We start from the raw sequence: 6,634 nt of genomic DNA on the forward strand, positions 1-6,634 counted from the left end.
CCTAGCTCACGCTACAGACAAGTGTTGTTGAATCTGTTCAAATTTTTGATTCATATTTTGGCAGGTCTTTTGTGTCCATTCGAATCCTCAATCTCTAATTTCAACGCTCATACTTTTACCAATCAAATTGGACACTCCTGGCCTTTTATGTAGCCAACCCTAGCTCACGGTACAGACGGGTGTTGTTGAATCTTTTCAATTTTTTTCATTCATGTTTTGGCAGATCTTTTGTGTCCATTCGAATCCTCAATCTCTAATTTGAATTCTTATACTTTTTCCAATTAAATTGGACTCTCCTCGACTTTTATGTGCCCAATTCTAGCTCACGGTACAGACAGATATTATTGAATCTGTTTAATTTTTTTGATTCATGTTTTGGCAGATCTTTTGTGTCCATTCTTTTTCCAATCAAAGTGGTCACTTCCAGCCTTTGCTCTAGCCAACCCTAGCTCACGCTACAGACAAGTGTTGTGGAATCGGTTTAGTTTGTTACATTCATATTTTGGCAGATCTTTTGTGTCCATTCGAATCCTCAATCTCTAGTTTGAATTCTCATAATTTTTCCAATCAAATTGGCAACTTATAGCCTTTTCTCTAGCCAACCCTTGCTCAGACTACAGACAAGTACATTTGAATCGGTTCAGTTTTTTTAATTGATGTTTTGGCATATCTTTTGTGTCCATTCGGATCCTCAATCTCTAATGTAAACTCTCATACATTTTCCAATCAAATTGGACGCTCCAAGCCTTTTATGTATCCAACCCTAGCTCACGCTACATACATGTATTGTTGTATCGGTTCAGTTTTTTTGATTCATGTTTTGGCAGATCTTTTGTGTCCATTCGAATCCTCAATCTCTAATTTGAATTCTCATACTTTTTTCAATCAAATTGGACACTCCTAGCCTTTTATGTACCCAACCCTAGCTCACAGTACAGACAGGTATTGTTGTATCGGTTCATTTTTTTGATTCATGTTTTGGCAGATCTTTTGTGTCCATTCCAATCCTCAATCTCTAATGTGAACTCTCACACTTTTCCCAATCAAATTGGACACTCCTAGCCTTTTATGTACCCAACCTTAGCTCATGGTACAGACGGGTATTGTTGAATCTGTTCAATTTTTTGATTCATGTTTTGGCAGATCTTTTGTGTCCATTTAAATCCTCAATCTCTAATTTGAACTCTAATACTTTTTCCAATCAAATTGGCCACTCTTAGCCTTTTATGTAGCTAACCCTAGCTCACGGCACAGACAGGTATTGTTGAATATGTTCAATTTTTTGATTCATGTTTTTGCAGCTATTTTGTATCTATTCAAATCCTCAATCTCTAATGTGAACTCTCATACATTTTCCAATCAAATTGGACACTCATAGCCTTTTATGTATCCAACCTAAGCTTACTTTACAGACAAGTATTGTTGAATCGGTTCAGTTTTGTTAATTCATGTTTTGGCAGATCTTTTGTGTCCATTCGAATCCGTAGTCTCTAATTTGAATTCTCAAACTTTTTCCAATCAAATTGGACACTCCTAGCCTTTTATGTATTCAAACCTAGCTCACTTTACAGACAAGTATTGTTGAATCGGTTCAGGTTTTTGAATTCATGTTTTGGCAGATATTTTATATCCATTCGAATCCTCAATCTCTAATTTGAATTCTCATACTTTTTCCAATCAAATTGGACATTCATAGCCTTTTATGTATCCGACTCTAGCTTACTTTATAGACAAGTATTGTTGAATATGTTCAGTTTTTTTAATTCATGTTTTGGCAGATCTTTTGGGTCTATTTGAATCCCCAATCTGTAATTTGAATTCTCATACTTTTTCCAATCAAATTGGACACTCCTAGCCTTTTATGTATTCAATCCTGGCTCACTTTACAGACAAGTATTGTTGAATTGGTTGTGGTTTTTTAATTCATGTTTTGGCAGATCTTTTGGGTCTATTCGAATTCTCAATCCCTAATGTGTACTCATACTTTTTCCAATCCAATTGGACACTTCTAGCCTTTTATGTAGCCAACCCTAGCTCACTTTACAGATAAGTATTGTTGAATCGGTTCAGTTTTGTTAATTCATTTTTTGGCAGATCTTTTGTGTCCATTCGAATCCTCAGTCTCTAATTTGAATTCTCAAACTTTTTCCAATCAAATTGGACACTCCTGGCCTTCTATGTAACCAACCCTAGCTCACTTTATAGACAAGTATTGTTGAATCGGTTCAGTTTTTTTAATTCATGTATTGGCAGATCTTTTGGGTCCATTCGAATTCTCAATCTCTAATGTGTACTCTCATACTTTTTCCAATCCAATTAGACACTCCTAGCCTTTTACGTAGCCAACCCTAGCTCACTTTACAGATAAGTATTGTTGAATCGGTTTAGTTTTGATAATTCATGTTTTGGCAGATCTTTTGTGTCCATTCGAATCTCGAATCTCTAATTTGAATTCTCATAATTTTTCCAATCAAATTGTCCACCTCTAGCTTTTTATGTGGCCAACCCTAGCTCATGATACAGACGGGTATTGTTGAATCGGTTCAGTTTTTTTAATTCATGTTTTGGCAGATCTTTTGGGTCCATTCGAATTCTCAATCTCTAATGTGAATTCTCATACTTTTTCCAATCAAATTGGACACTCCTAGCCTTTTATGTATCCAACCTTAGCTCACTTTACAAACAAGTATTATTGAATCGGTTAAGTTCTTTTAATTCATGTTTTGGCAGATCTTTTGGGTCTATTCGAATCCTCAATCTCTAATGTGAACTCTCATACTTTTTCAATCAAATTGGACACTACTAGGATTTTAGAAGAGAAAAGAAACTAGGAGTCAAAAGTGAAAGGTCAAAGTCAACTATCAAGGCAGAGTCAACATATTTGACCTGAGCAATTGACGAAGTCAAATTAGTAAGACTATAATAGTGATTGAAGGGTTAAATCATAATTCATAATTAAGAGTAAATTATGGAATTAACTTTGACATAAGTGTTGTATGGCAACACAAATCCAAGGACCCAACTCAAACCCACACTTCTACCCATGGCCGGCCATAGGAAAGTGCAAGTCGACACCAACACTGCGGTTGCTGCTCAAATTTCAGCCTTCTTTGAGGCTTGCTTCTTATGATTAGGAGGCGAAGAAGGCAGGACAAAGAATGTATTTACTAAAATCCTTTGTTTGATGACGCAAAACTTAACAAAAACAAAAACATGAAAAATGTACTAGAAATGACACATAAATTAAAAACAAAAGTTGAGAATGCTTGGGTTACCTCCCAAGAAGCTTTTCTTTATAGTCATGAGCTAGACTTTTCGAATGCCTATGGTGGTGCGGAAGTAGCAAAGAATGCTACTTCTTCCAAGTACTGCTTCGGTTGTTGTCCGAACTCCTTGCGAACAATAGCCTTGTCAAGTAATGTATTGGTGTGATTCTTGGCAAGGAGATGCCACAAGAGTCGGCTCATCTTGGAGAAGCTTTTGATAAAACGGCCACAAAAGGGACATACTAGTTATGCAGAAGCTGAAAAACACGGCACAGCCAATGATGCCGAGGCATAGGTTAGTCAAGCCGAAGTTAACATAGACAAGCCCTTCATGTGCAAGGAGCTTGTTAAGGCTAACAACAGTAAAACGAAGCTTCCAGACAACAAGTTCAAGGCCTAAGAGACTAAAAACTTACACCTTCAAGTTGACTAGAGCTGAAGGAATTTTTGATTTACTGTTGGCTGAAAAGAAGGTCACTCTATCATTCTGCCACAAAATCCCTAAGGACCAAGAGCTCAAAGGAAATACATTAAGTGAGTATCACAGTTTTTGGTCTCATAGTACTAACAACTGTATTTTCATACGTGATGGCATACAAAATTGATAAACAAAAATAAGCTCCAATTCACGGAGAAACCGGCTATGAAAGTAGATGCTGAGCAATTCCCTCCACCTATTATCAACATGGTCGAAGGATAACAGGCTCGACAAAGAAGAGCTTTATGGCCTGAGGTCAGATCGTTAGGGGCCGAGAAAGGGGTAAGCATGCAAGAAATTCTAAATCCAAAAAGCCAAGGAGAAAAAAAGAGAAGGAGCTCAAGCTTGAACCCGTGATCTGTGACCGATGCAAAAATCAGCCAGTCGAGCTCAAGAGAACATAAGAGAAAAACGGCCGAGCCTACCAGCTAGGCTGACCATAGAACTACAGATTTGCCGAATCAATGGACCACATCCAGTGCTGTTTTCGATCGACGGGGAACTATTGTCGGAATATTGGGCCGATGACTCTTTATTGCTGAACTCGCCGATTAATTTGATCGAATTCCAACAAGAGTCAGACGACGCCGATGTATTAACCATTGACGACCTGGATCCTGCACCTACTGAGATGGAAGACAGCCATCCCGAGGCCTAAGATCCTTTGTTAGAAATCAATGTAGGAACTAGCGGCGAACCACGACCTCTCTTTGTTAGTAATCTTTTGAACCTGAACCTGAGTGTCGAAATTATCGACCTCCTCTGCGAATGTAAAGATTGTTTTGCTTGGGACTATCATGAGATGCTTGGATTACCAAGAGGTTTAGTAGAACACAAATTGAAGATCAAAGACAGGTTCAAACCTTTCGAACAACAACCACCTGCGATTTTCTGCTAAGGTACAATTAAAAGTCAAAGAAGAAATTTAACGTCTTCTCAAAGCCGGCTTTATGTATACCGCCCGATATGTTGAGTGGCTGGCCAACATTGTGCCAGTGTTGAAAAATAATGGAGCTTTAACGGTTTGCACGGATTATAGAAATCTAAATCTTGCAACCCCCAAGGACGAGTATCCTACGCTTAATGAACCAATTAAACACAGAAATTTCTCAAAAATAACACAACCAGCAGCTAGAACACGTTGAAAGGATAGAAAATCATACCAGATTCGAAAGATTTGGTGGCCGGAGGCTTCTGAACGAGCTCCTGAAAATTTCCTAAAAAACTGTCCAACACCGCCTGTTCCGTGGCTGATTCCGGCGACCACGCCAGCAGATCAAGACTAGGACCGGCTGGGAATCAAAGGGGGAAGTAAGGCGGTTCAAACGGGACCGGTGTCGACAAGAACGAAGGTGTGTGGTGGTGGTGGTGGAGGAAAGAAGTTGGCTGATCGTGAAGCTTCTGAGGGGAAGGAGAAAATCTGGGTTTTAAAACTGAACTTTGAAATATTTACGGTTATGCCACTGAACTTCTTTTAATCGTAACTTCTTCGTTACAACTCCGATTTGAGCCCACTACGTGTCTACAGACTCATTTCGATGTGCTCTACACAATAGTACAATAGGAATTTCCAAATTCCTTCCCAAACTTAAAATGACCTTTTTGCCCCTTATAATATTAAATAATATTTTAATTTCTCAAAAACCTTAATTAATTCAAATCATTTTATTTTAATGTTTATTTCAATTTATTTCCTCTTTTAAATTTATTCTCTCTTAATTTAAATATTTTAACACTTTTTCAGCCCGGGATGTAACAATTTCACCAAAGTCTCCCCGGTCAACAAGTCAACATGTAAACCTATTAAAATATTCTGGGGTAAGATTGTCTTTTTCTTTAATAATTTAGTATTTAATTATTAGTTTAGGACCGGGTCGTTACAATCTACCCCCTTACAAAAATTTCGTCCTCGAAATTTACGTACCTGTCATTTGAAGCGATAAAGGTACTTGGTACGCATCTGTGCCTCAACGACATGACATGACGAGAACTTCACTTCCCTCGTTCCTCGAACCTCATCACACCTTTCAAATAAATAATTCTGAGAATACGTACTTACCAACTATGATTTCTACCTCCTTGGGCCAACTGTCCTTGTACCCCTTCTGTCTGATTAGGCAAAAGCTCACTAGGTCTAGTACCGTCAAAGTCTCCACCCTCTATTTCATCAACTACATAACGTGGACCTTTGCAAGAGAAGAATAGTATATTTAGCATTTCCGACAACTTATTCTAACTCCTTCCCATATTTGGCCTTTAAAACATGAATATCACCAAAATGCCACCAACATGCCTATACACAAGTACTCTCTCCCAACATTTGTTCACTGTTATGGTCTCTAGTCTTCCGATCAAATTCTGGTGAAACCAAATTTGGAACCCCTTTCCATGTAACTTGTCCATCGACTTCCTCAGACAATTTCGCTTCTATAGTTTCTTTTATAAAGTGAAAATAAATCAAGCATTTCTTAAACACTCCTAGCTCAAACTAGTTTAGGTTAACGAAGACATTCCTCCCAAATCGTATATTTCCAACGTGTATTCTACATTTTCATATGAAAACCTCAACAAATTTGTCAACACTTCTTGATGTCTTTTACTTAATCATACCGACAAGGCAAAACAAAATGAAGAAATGTCAACAGTTCACTAGAACAAGGATGCACACGAGGTGTCGAGTCTACAGGAATTTAACCTAATGCTCTGATACCAAGTTGACAGGACCCGACCCAAATTCCACTTTGGAATCCGAGCCGAACCCTGTGAGTATCTGACACTTGGCTAATGCTGGGCACAAAGACCAAACTGCCCTTCTAACTAAAAATCCACTTTTAAAATAATATTATCTTCTTCCAAAAAAATCCGGCAGAGTTTCCTCTGTAATTTACTC

The sequence above is a fragment of the Prunus dulcis genome, chromosome 7 (genome assembly GCF_902201215.1).
Source record: "Prunus dulcis chromosome 7, ALMONDv2, whole genome shotgun sequence".
Classification (NCBI taxonomy): Eukaryota; Viridiplantae; Streptophyta; class Magnoliopsida; order Rosales; family Rosaceae; genus Prunus; species Prunus dulcis.